General features: G+C 39.9%; 1 pseudogene; it reads left to right on the top strand.

Annotated features, from left to right (window-relative positions):
* The first annotated feature begins 1,171 nt into the window (after positions 1–1,171).
* On the top strand, positions 1,172–3,443 carry LOC114295959 (phospholipase A1-Igamma1, chloroplastic pseudogene; annotated as a pseudogene).
* Positions 3,444–13,029: the final 9,586 nt, after the last annotated feature.

The following is a 13,029-nucleotide window of genomic DNA, read 5'->3' as shown; positions in this document are numbered from 1 at the left end:
GTATTATATCAGTCCAAATTTTAGCATTTTGAACCACTTTTTCGGGCCATTCTCTCTCCCTAGCTTTTCAAAACCCTAATTTGAGAGCTCCTATCTCTAGAACTCTCTCTCTATCTCTACATTTTGATCTTGGTTTAGTGAGACCCAACCCTTGTGCCTTCATTAAAGTGGTAGAACTTTGCAAAACCTCCATTTTGATCCGAAAATCTTGGGGTTTGGAGCACTTTCGAGTTGGTTCATCATCTCCTTTGGGTCTCTTCACTTGAGGTAGGGATAACTACTCATATTTATGGTCTTTGACATAAACTTGTGGTCATTTTGATTTAATGTTGAAGTTAGGAAATTTTGGGTGTTAGGGTTTCAAAATGTATAAAGAGGGGTTTTGTTCTTTTGACCAATACATGTGTATTTTGGGTCTTAAAATGGGGTTATTAACGTTTATTGATGATATTTGGACCGTTGGGTCAATGTTGAGGAAATGGGGAGAAAAGCCCTAATTTATTGTGATGAATTAAATTGTATAATTAATTTGGGAAAGTTACGGAAATATGAAATTGAGTTGGAATTAGTGAAATTGGGAAATTGTGAGATTTAATGGTGGAGTTGGATTGATTAATCACTCACCTTTTAAATTATAGATAATTTATCTGTTTGATAATTTATTGTTTTTGCGCTATCGGTGGAGGATAGTCTTGATTGTTGTAGACACCGCATGATGATTAGGTGAATTAAAACTAATCAATTGAATATGTCATTGAATATGACGGATGGGATAACACATTGAATATGTGCTTGGCTTGATCATTGTATATGATAAGTGTTTAAATGCATTGTATATGTATATTGTTTGGGAGGAGATATGGGATGTACTCCATGGTTTGAGAGGAGATAGGGGATGGACTCCAGTGATAACTATGTTGGTCGGAGTGTCCAGGGTGAAAGTCTTGAAATCCTAATTGCGTTTGTACAACGTAGATAAATTGAAGTATTGAAATGATGATAATATGAGTTGTAGTCTCATTAGAACTTGAAGTGTTGAAGTGCTAATTATGTGAGTTGTAGTCTCATGTTAATTGATCATAACCAAAGTATTGTTGATATGAGTTGTAGTCTCATTTGAACTGTCTGGATGAATAGGGGACCATATCTATGAATTAGTTGGGATAATGAAATGGAAGGTGATGTACGTTTGTTTATATGAGTTAAACATTTATCAAATGCCAATGTTTTAGTTATTGCTCATATTATGTTTAGCATATCTCTACTGGGTGTTGGCTCACCCTATATGGGACATCATTTTCAGGTTCAGGAGCTATGCCACCTCCAAGGACGTAGCTTGGACGGTTTTGGGAGTCGAAGACTCTTTTGATTATTTTTTGTCATTTTAGTGTTACATGTAAATCAAAGCCAAGGGCTTATTTTGTAAAAGAGTTAGGACTCTTCTTTTGTTGTAACCAAGTGTTGGCTTGGAAAGTTGTAAGCCCGTAGGGCATTTACTTTTGTTGTCAACATGTAACACTTTTTGGACTAAATACTCTGATAAATGGAATTATGCTTTATTTTCTTCTGTCTATGAATGTCATGATTGTTGGGTTTATATGTATTATTTTGAGGGCGTTACACCATGGTTATCTCATTAACAACAACCATCCACATCAACCTAAACATGAAGCAAAGAAACGACAATCCGTAACTACTTCATGCTTTACGTAAGTTGACCCCCGTAAGTTGGCTGGGTCAAAATCAGGATCGCTACAATCTACTTAATACTCACACTGATATAAACTCATCTCTCTCCTCAATTCTCTTAAACCTTAAAAATGATCAAACAAAAGTCTCAAGCACCTTCAAGTAGTGACCCGTTTGGGATTTAGACCACCACCATGGAAGCAATTTCCTCCACCTTCCACCATCGCATCCTAGCATCTTAACACCCCAGCACCACCACCAACCAACTTCCCAAAATCCATGCCCATCATCAACTAACAATTGACACTCAACCCAATCCCAAGACTTCGAACCAGTTGATTTGCCTAGCTAAATCTCTCTCAAACTTCTTCCACCTCCATAATGAACCACCTACCCAAAAACATGTTCACAACTCCATTTTGAACATCCATTTTGACCATGAGGAGAGGCACAACACTCCAGCTATGTCTCCAAAGGAAGACATATCTGATAAGTGGCGTGAAATACAAGGTTGTTGTGGCTGGGATAATCTTTTGAACCCACTTCACCTTTGGCTACGACGAGAGATTTTCAAATATAGTGAATTTGCACAAGCGACTTATGATGCCTTTGACTTTGACTCTTTCTCAGAATATTGTGGTAGTTGTAGATACAATCGTGACAAAATCTTTGACAAGTTAGGGCTTACCAAGTATGGTTACAAGGTGAGTAAGTACATTCATGCCATGTCACATGTGGATGTGCCACGGTGGCTCGAGTGGTCACCCTTAGGTCAAACATGGAGTAAGGACTCCAATTGGATGGGGTTTGTGGCAATGAGTGATGATGAAGAAACAAGGCGAATAGAGAGGAGGGACATAGTTGTAGCGTGGCGTGGTACGGTGGCACCATCTGAGTGGTACGAGGATCTATAGAAGAAGCTAAAGCCAATAGGGGAAGGAGAAGCTAAAGTGGAATATGGGTTTCTAAACATTTACACATCTAAGAGTGATGCTACTCGGTATAACAAGTCTAGTGCCTCCGAGCAAGTCATGAAAGAAGTGAAAAGACTAGTGAAATTTCACAAGACAAGAGGTGAACAAGTGAGCCTCACAATCACTGGACATAGCTTAAGAGATGCACTGGCTCTACTCAATGTCTATGAGGTTGCAACCTCTATCCCTAATCTTCCCATTAGTGTCATATCATTTGTAGCACCTAGAGTTGGCAACATCGCCTCCAGAGACGAAATATATCAAATGGGTGTTAAAACACTACGAGTGGTTGTAAAGCAAGACCTAGTCCCTCACATACCGGGGATTGTTTTCAATGAAAGTTTACAAATGTTTGATGATTTCACTGGTATACTAGACTGGGTATACACACATGTTGGAGCAGAATTGAAGTTAGACGTGCGTTCTTCACCTTATCTTAAGTGTGGCGGGTTCAATGTGCTAGGGTTTCATATGCTAGAGATATACCTTCATCTTGTTGATGGATTCATGAGTACAAGCTCGACGTTTTGCTCGAGTGCTAGAAGAGATGTTGCCTTTGTAAACAAGGCATGTGACATGCTAGTGGATGAGCTTAGGATTCCTCCATGTTGGTACCAAATGTAAAATAAGGGTTTAGTATGCAATGATCATGGAAGGTGGGTTAAACCTAGAAGGGATCCAGAAGACATACCTTCACCCATTAGAGAAGAAGTGCATGACCATGTGATTGATGAGATGGAGGAAAGTTACAAAGCACTTGAACCCTTGTTAGGTGTGTAAAATTATAATGAATCTAAGATTTTTTGTATGAGAATCTTATTGAATTTGAAAAAGAAGTTTAACTAATATTTTTATATTTTTAGGATGAAATATATCTGTAGTCTCAAAAGTAAGCCTTTCTTGTGATTTGGTCATCAAAATTTTTAATTGGATAAAATACTCCAATGGTCTTTTTCTTTTTGGATCAGCAAAAATAAAATATTATTTTATTAATTCAATAAAACAATAGAATGGAACAGTTGGCTAGATGCCAAAAGCCAAAAAAATCACTCCAATGGTCCTTCAAGTATGTAGTTTTTTTCACTTTAGTCCTTTTAAATTTTAATATTTTCAATTTCCTCCTTAAACTTTCTATTTTGTTCTCTTTTGGTTCTGACTATTTATAATCTTTGACTCTTTCAGTTTTTATTTTTGTATTCTTGCCTCTTAGGTTTTGTTATATTATAAAAACACCTTTCTCATTCTTCTAGACAATAATTATTTAGATCAGTTTTTTCATTTTTATAGTAGTATTAATTGAAAAGGTTCCAGTTCCCCTTGTAAAAATAAAGATAATTAATAAAAGGTTTTAGGGCTTTTCATCAATAAAGCTCCTTCTTTTTGCTGATCAAAATCTTAAAAAAAAAAAAAAAAAAAAAAGAAAAAAAAAAGACAAAGATAATTATATGTAGTATTTTCTTGTTTATTTTTTGTAAGGCTCATTTTTATTAAGATAAAAATGGTAGAAAGTGAAGGAAATAGATAAAAATAAATAAATTTTTCTAAGTTTGTTTAGTATGAACGTGGTGAAAGTTATAAGAAAGTTAATTTTTCTTGTACAACTTATAACAACTTGGTAACTAAGTTTCTATTTTCTTGTAAAAAAACACAGAAAAATACAAGAAAGTTCAAATTTGGTATAAAAGTAGTTACTTATAATTAAAGTTCCTATTTTCTTGCAAAATTTTCATCCTAATTAAATTCATATAAGAAAACATTTTTTTTTCTTTTTTTTTTCTTTTCTTTTCTTTTACTTCACTTTCTACCATTTTCACTTTTCATCATTTTTTTTCTTCTAATCAAATAGAGCCTAATAGTTAGTTGCTCACCTTTATCTAATAGTATGTTGTACTTCATAAATAATTTCTAGTTGATTTCTTTAAGGTTTTCGTGAGCTTTTTTAATGTCTTGATTATATTATTATTTTGTTCGATTATTATTTGTAAAGCAGTACTATTGTTATTTAAATTATTTGATTCAATTTCTTCAATATATCTAATTCTTATATATTAATATTGGCAAGAGTGAGAAACCAAATTTTTATATCAATTCTAAACAAATTCACACAATGCTTTAATAATAAAAACGGATTTTATAATTATCACTATAAGAAAATAGGGCCTTATAGTAATTAATAGAACCTTTGAGTTTATATTTTATTTTTATATTATCTTTAAGACTAAATTGATTTGAATTTAATATTTTAGGAACTTAATTGATAAAATCGAAACTTTAAAGACTTACATGAAAAATATAATTCTTAATTACAAATTCATTTTAGTCAAATTAATTGAATTTGAAAATGTCATGTAAATTACAAATAAAATATAATTCTTAATTACTAAGAAATTTTTTATTTTTATAAGTAAAAAAATTTATTCATGAAAATCAATGATTGTTTTACAAAGATGAATATCAATAAAGGAAGGAGAGTGCAAAAGCATATAGCGATTCTGGTTCTTAACCCATTTCTTGTGAATTCCGGACTCGAGTTGTATGGGTTTGAAAAATATTCATATCTTGTTTCCTTTGTCTCCCCTCTATTTTTGGTTATTGGGTTGAAATTGTGTGTTTAGAACATGTTGGTTGCTTCCTTTTCAAAACCTGTATTGCCCAAATTTTGGCCTTTCCGCTTGAGCGGGCAATCTCACGCTCGAACGGGCTTCACAATTTTGCTCCTCCACTCGAGTGGTCATTCTTGCGCTGGAGCGGGATTCGTCAACTCTCAGTATTTCTTTTTACAGGTCTGAAATACTGAAAGTGTGCATCAGACGCTCGAGCGTCCATTTCCACGCTCGAGCGGAGACCTTTTTCTGCAGAGCTTCTGGAAGTGTGCATTCCACGCTCGAGCGCCTCTTTTCATGCTTGAGCGAAACTCCGTGTCTGACGCTTGAGCGGGGCTTTCTATGTTCGAGCGGACTGCGTGTATTTTAGTCTGAGAAGATGACATTTTGAATCACTTTTTCTTTCCTTTCTCTCTCTAAAACATTCCAAAAAGCTTGTTCTTGAGCTTCTCTCTCTACATTTCACCTTCTCGCTTGGATTTCATCTAGATCCATCCATCTTTGCACCCTAGTGCCTTTGAGAAAAGGGTAGAGCTCGTCAAGATCTTCGTTTTGATCCGATTAAAAGTGGGTTTCGTCGTTGTTGGAGTTTTTCTCTTGTTGGACTCATCTTTTTCCTTTGAGGTAGAGATCTTTCTACACTTCATACGGTATTTAGCTTAGTTATAGTCTCTTGTGTAACAATGGAGTAATTTGGGGAGGTTTTAAACGAACCTAGGGTTTGGACATAAAATGGAAAGAGGGGTTTTGAGTGAAGGTGAAATAAATGCTTGAGGGGTTTGAAAATGATATTGTATTGTATAAAATTTGATGATTTTGGCACTTGGCTAATATTTGGGGAAAATGGGAGATTTTGCCCTAATTGAATCTAATCATTATTTTATAGAAATAATGGAAATTGGCATTGGAGATGAGAAATTGAAAGGGTATTGATATGGATGGTGGGATTGGTTGTGTTATTTCATTCTTTGGTAGTTTTGAATAAACTATCTGTTAAGAGATTTTATATCTATTTAGAAATAATTGTATTGGGCTATCGGTAGAGGATAGCTATGATTGTTGTAGAAAATACATGCGGATTGGGTGAATTGGAACTAATCACTTGTGCTTGTCATTGAACATGACTATATTTATGTGCATTGTATATGTATGATCACTTGGGAGTGGGAAGAGGATATACTCCATTGTTTGAGTTTGTATTTAAATACATTGCATATGTATGAATGATTGTTTGGGAGGAGAAAGGGGATGGACTCCATTATAATTAAGTTAGCCGGAGTGTCCTAAGTGAAAGACCTAAAATTATACATGGGTGCCTAGCCCGCGGACGAAATATCCGTAAAATGGCAATTGTAGTGCTTGTATAGCCTACGTCTACATGGGTCCCGTTTGACGGCTGCCCACAGACGAAATATCCATGAAAGAATACATGGGTCCTGGTTGACGGCTGCTCGCGGATGAAATATCTATAAAAGAAAAGTTTGAAATGCTTGCATGTTAATAATGTGATTGAGAATTTGTGAGCATTAGTCTCATTTCGGTTGTTGAGAAATAAGGAAATGGACTTATGTATTGGGCCAGATAAGTGAATGGAACATGAATTGAAAGTAAACGGATGAAGACTTGAAATGAGCATTTTACAGGTGTCTTAAGTCATGGAAAGTATTATTATGAGCATTGTTTATGCACTTGTACATATACCTTTGTTAAATTTCATATATTGTGTTAGATCATATCAACTGGCTGTGGCTCACCTTACTTGGGAATAGCTTTTCAAGTAATGATGGCATGCCTCCACCTAGGCAATAGCGTTGGAGGAATTTTCGGAAGCAAGAGCTTTATCTTTGATTGTATATTTTTGAAAAGCCAAGGGCTTAAGATGTAATGAGCGAAGCTCACTTTTGTGGTAACCAAGTTAGAGCTTGGAAAGGTGTAAGCCAATAGGGCATCTACTTCTGTTAAACTCTTGTATCCATTAACTTCATATAACGAAAAGAACTTTATGCTTTGATTTATGTTGTTATTTAAATATGCTCATGGCCTATATCTATGGTATTATTTTGGGGGCGTTACAACTTAGTATCAGAGGGTACTGCGTTTGAATACTTTGGGTACGTGGAAGGTGGTTAGCACCATAATGGGTTTGTCTCGTTTGTTAGAGACTTAAGTTTAGACAGTATGTGCTTATATGACAGCATGCTTATGTGGTTATTTGGGTATGGGATTGAATTTATTGGATGTTACGGGTTTCTAGGAGTTCTGTTAGAAAAACACTTGATCACTGTTATTTCTAATTGGAACTCTATCAACGCCGTGGGACGGTCATTATCCGGAGATGAAATTCGTATGTGTTTACGTAATTATGTGCTTATGTGGAGTGAGTTACTGTTGTCCAATGTATTAGGACGCGAGTCAGTTAGCTTCGGCACATTTGTGAATGTGCTAATTTCTTTGTTACCTTCATTAGGATGTTAGGACGTGGAAGAGGTGGTAGGCGTGGTAGGCCTAGGAGGCACGAGGTGCCCATACCAGATGAAATTCCAGCGCAAGAAGAGGAGGTTGGTTAGGCCAACGTGGCCGAACCAGTGGGTCAGCAGGCCATGGGCGCCTTAGCCCGTGAAATGGCCAGAGCACTGAGGGAATCCATGGACATTCTCAGGGCTGAGAATCAAGTCCAGGCCCAAGTAACTGAGGTAGGGCCTTCTTTTCTGAAGAGAGAGTTTTTCCGGTCTAATCCGGATGAGTTTTTGGGTGACCCAAATGACCCACTAAAGGCAGATAAGTGATTGGAATAGATAGTGAAGACATTTAAGATGCTTGGCATCGAAGAAGGGGGTTTGAAAGTGACCTTGGTGTCCTTGCAGTTGAAGGGGGATGTGGGTCAATGGTGGAAATATGCGTAGGGACACATTGGAGGGACTTGGGAGGCTTTCGTCGACGCTTTCCAGGACAAGTACTTGCCTCGCACTATTAGGGAGAAGTTAAGGGATTAGTTTTCTCGCCTCAAGCAGTTGAATACACCTGTACTCGAGTTTGAGGCCGCTTTCACTAACCTCTATAGGTTTGCACCTGAGTTGGTGGCGACTGAGGAGCACGGTTGTCTGGAGCTCAAGAAGAGGTTGAGGAGCGGACTCATGTTTCGAGTGGCCAGGCCCATGATTAGGGATTAGAGGCGCCTTGTGAAGGCTGTAGCCCATCTTGAGAGCATCATGCAGGCTGAGGAGGAGAGGATAAGGGTCTCCATGAGGAGTTAGGATAGTCAGGGGGACGGTAAGAGGTAGAGAAATTCTAACCCTCGGCAGTCCCAGGGAGTTTAGTCGAGGTCTACCTTTCCAGTGTCCAACTTGAGTTCGAGAAGAGGTGGTCAGGGAGATGTGACTCATTTCAAATGTGGCTAGTTGGCTCACAAGTCCCCAGATTGACCGTAGAGATGAGGAGGGCAGAGAGCAGCTTTGTCTTCGACTCATTCTCAGGGCCAGAGTTAGCGTAGAGGGCAGCTGCCCACTTGTTATTAATGTGTCCAGGCGGGGTACTTGAAGAGGTCTTTTCCACAGTTGGGTGGCACGTCTGGTGCATCTGGTTCGAGATAGACACATAGCCACCAGCCTTCACAGGCCTCGAGTGCCAATCAGGGAGCTTCTTCGTCTCAATTAATGCAGCAGGCCTATGCTCCGAGGGGTGGTAGATAGATTAAAGGCCAACGAGGTGTGTGTATGCTGTTATCGCACCAGAACTTGTACCAGCTCCATCTGTTGTGAGAGGTACCTTCTTGTTTTGCAATTCAATTGCTAGTGTATTGATTGATATGGGTGCATCCCATTCCTTTATCTCATCTGCATTTGCATCAATTTTGGGGTTGGAGTTGGCACAGTTAGCATCTCCTATTTGTGTAGAGTCCCATATTGGTGGTGAGGCCGTTCTGAAACAGGGGTGTTGGGGTTGTGATATAGAGGTTGACGATCGTCGACTTCCATTTGCATTTGTTTTGCTTGATATGAATAGTTTTGATGTTATTTTGGGTATGGACTGGTTATCGTCATACTGGGCTGTTATAGATTGCTACCGTCAAAGGGTTACAGTATGTACCTTGAGCGTGGATTGCTTTTATTTCTTAGGGGACTGGGTGGATAAAGTCTTATCACCGGTGTATGATTTGCGTGGGCAGAGTGAACTTAGTTATCATTTTGCTAGCTTTCAGAATAGTGAGTGTGATGAAATTCGAGTTAAGCTACCTAGCGTGGTTTGTAAATACTCGGATGTCTTTGCCAAGGATCTTACTAGTTTATCACCTCACCGGGAGATAGAGTTCTCTATTGACTTAGAGCCTGGCACAACATCGATTTCTATGGCACCATATCGGTTTGCACCCGCTGAGTTGAGTGAGTTGAAGGTTCAACTCCAGGAATCGTTAGATAAGGGTTTTATCCATCCCAGTACTTCACCTTGGGGAGCATCGACTCTCTTTGCTAAAAGGAAAGATGGAGCCTTACGACTTTGTATTGATTACAGAAAGTTAAACCAGGATACTGTTAAGAATAAATACCCAATGCCTCGCATAGATGACCGGTTTGATCAGTTGAAAGGGTCTTGTTATTTCTCTAAGATAGACCTGAGGTCAGGTTACCATCAGTTAATATTGGAGAGAGGAGGATATCCCGAAGATGGCATTATGTACGCAGTATGGCCATTATGAATTTCTTGTGATGCCTTTTGGGCTAACCAATGATCCAGCGGTGTTTATGGATTTGATCAACCAAATCTTCTGTGAGTTCCTAGATCGATTTGTGGTCGTCTTTGTGGACGACATTCTGATTTACTCACGCTCTGGGGAGGAGCACGAGGAACACTTGCGAGTGGTGCTTGAGTTACTTAGAGCCCATAAGCTATATGCTAAGTTTGGGAAGTTCGAGTTTTGGCTGAAAGAGGTTAAGTTCTTAGGCCACGTGGTATCTGGGGAAGGGGTGATCTTGAGGTAAAGACCCTTAGGGAGAAGATCTCCAGTGGGAAAGTAGAACGGGGCTTGAGGGTGCATCCTGACTCTAGTGTTAGTTACCGAGACTGTTTGTTTGTACCGGAATCTTACCGAGAGAAAGTACTTCGAGAATTTCGCCATTCACGCCTTGCGGTGCATCCGGGAGGCACAAAGATGTATCATGATCTAAGTCACCAATTTTAATGGAAGGGCATAAAGAAGGATATAGCCATATTTGTATCAAAGTGCCTTACTTGTCAGCAAATGAAGGCCGAGAATCAGAGGCCGGTAGGTTTGTTGCAACCCTTGCCCATAGCAGAGTGGAAGTGGGAACATGTCACGATGGATTTTGTTATGGGTTTTCTGAGGACTCAACAGGGTAGTGATGCCATTTGGATGGTAGTTGACCGGTTGACCAAGTCCGCGCATGTTATACCTATGCGCGCGAATGATTCGGTAGACCATCTCGTCGACTTGTATATCAAGGACATAGTGAGGTTGCACGGGGTTCCTGTGACGATCATTTCAGATAAAGATTAGCGTTTCACAGCTCATTTGTGGCAAAGCTTGCAGAGTGCCTTGGGCACTAGATTGACCTTTAGTACTGCGTATCATCCTCAAACTAATGGGCAGTCCGAGCGTACTATTCAAATCCTTAAGGATATGTTTCGAGGTTGTGTGCTAGATTTTACAGGATCATGGGAGAGGCACCTGCCCTTGGTGGAGTTTGCCTACAATTACAGTTTCCAATCGAGTATTGGCATGGCGCCATTTGAGGCCTTGATATGGCCAACCTTGTAGGCATCTAGTGTGTTGGGCCGAGGTGGGCAATGCACCTTTGTTGAGCTTGGAGTTAGTTCGGGAAATGACAGAGAAAGTGGCAGTTATTCGTAAGAGGTTGATTATGGCTCAGAGTCGCCAGAAAAGTGTAGACACCCCTTTTTTGACCATCCTCAAGACTTGGACGTCATTGTTTGTGCACTTGGTGATTGTGCTTGTTTGTGTTCGTTTTGAGCGCCTAAAGTCCTTAGTGGAACGCTTTGTCTTTGAGCCTCTAAACCTTGTTGCTTTGTGCATGTTTTTGGACCAAGAGCTTGTTGCCTCTTGTCTAGAGAGGAGGGTGACCTGTCTGCTATCCTTGGGGCATGTCGGCCATGGCTTGTGCCTGTCGGCCACTAGTGGTGGCCGATCGGCTACCAATGGTGGCCGATCGGCTAGCAATGGTGGCCGACGGCCATTGGTCTCCTTTTTTAGATATTTGTTTGCCAGTTGTGCAAGCTGTTGCTCACTGAGCTGCATCTTCATACACGTGTATGGTAGCAAAATCATACGGAGTCATTGTCATGTCTCCTGTAGTAGAGAAGTGGAAGGAGTTGGTGCTGTCCCACCACCTCTCTACCAGCACACCAAGTAGGGCCCTGCTCGCTATGAAACGTGATAGCCCTGTGCAGAATAAGCCAAACCTGGCCTCATCGACAAACTTACAGACGCCAATGGGGAGGTCCATATACCACTCTCTCGCAGATGTGGCCCCATATCCTCGGATAAAATGAGAGTCCCCCTGTAATCAGAATGAGAAAAGAATGGTAGTATAAGAAATACAGCACAAGAGTGTGATTTATACAAGAAATGCAAGGTACATTGTGGAAAATGTAAGAAGATAGTGTATACCTCAATGGCGTCGTAAGATAAATGAGACTCTGGCTCTCGCAGTAAGAGATCTGTTGGCGTGCCTCGCGCAAATCCTCTGAAATGATGAATAATATCAGGCGGTAGTACGTGCACCTCAGGGTGATATGCCTCCGGGTCGAAGTGACGAACCCTAGGTGGTAATGGAACAAGCTCGGGATCTCCCTCCATCCTTGGAGAACCTCCATCATGGGGAATGTTGTTCGCTATCTGGAAATGAGATGAGAAAGTGGGGGAAGATGAGCAAAATGAGTGAAGAATGCCAAAAGTCAACAAAAGTCAACCCTCGGAGAGAGGAAATGGGAGAAAAAGTCAAAGTTCGGGAAAAGGCACAGAACCCAAGAGTAACTCGAGGGGAACAAGCTTTAAGTGGTGAAAATGAAGAAAAAAGCACCGAAAACAAATTCTAATCGGTTCAAAATGAAGGAAATCAAGGGGTTTTAGCGAATCAACTTAGCGTGGGGCGTTGGAAAACGCGTATAACGCCGGGATCTAGAGAGAAGAATGGTCTAGAATGAAAGAGGGGTCAATTTCTGCTAGGGTAGTGTAAGGAAATGAAGTTTGGGTGCCTATATTTAAAGACCCAAATGTGAAAAGATCAAAATGGCCTGGATTGCCATTGATGGCCAACGGCCACCATTTGTGGCCGACAACATCCAGGTGTGGCCTACAGGTGGCCGACACCTCTCTAGGGTGGCCGACAGTCTTCCAGTGATCTCCTTGTGTGTTCTTCTATTGTTTTGTGCCCTTGATTCTCGAGAAAGTGTAAGAAAAGTTCACTTTTAAGCTCAAATTGTCTCTGCGGAAGTTCTGAACCATGTCTTCGGTGCACGATTCATCACTAATCAACATCAATGAGGTGTATCCTTTTTAAAACATCTTGCAAATCTTCCGAGAGGTAAATCGGGAGCTGCAACGAAGACGATTTTATCAAACGTGTTTTTGTTCTTGCATAGAATGTGTGTCTCTTTGTCGTTGCACGGAACGTGCCTTTCACATGAGATCTTGCATAGAATGTGCACTCTTCGTGTTTGCATAGAATATGCTATTCTTTCCCATTTGCATAGAGCATGCATTTGATGTTTTGCACAGAATGTGCTAT

The sequence above is a fragment of the Camellia sinensis genome, chromosome 9 (assembly GCF_055761805.1).
Source record: "Camellia sinensis isolate YWXY chromosome 9, ASM5576180v1, whole genome shotgun sequence".
NCBI classification, from domain to species: domain Eukaryota; kingdom Viridiplantae; phylum Streptophyta; class Magnoliopsida; order Ericales; family Theaceae; genus Camellia; species Camellia sinensis.
This window is presented reverse-complemented; position numbering and strand designations above follow the sequence as displayed.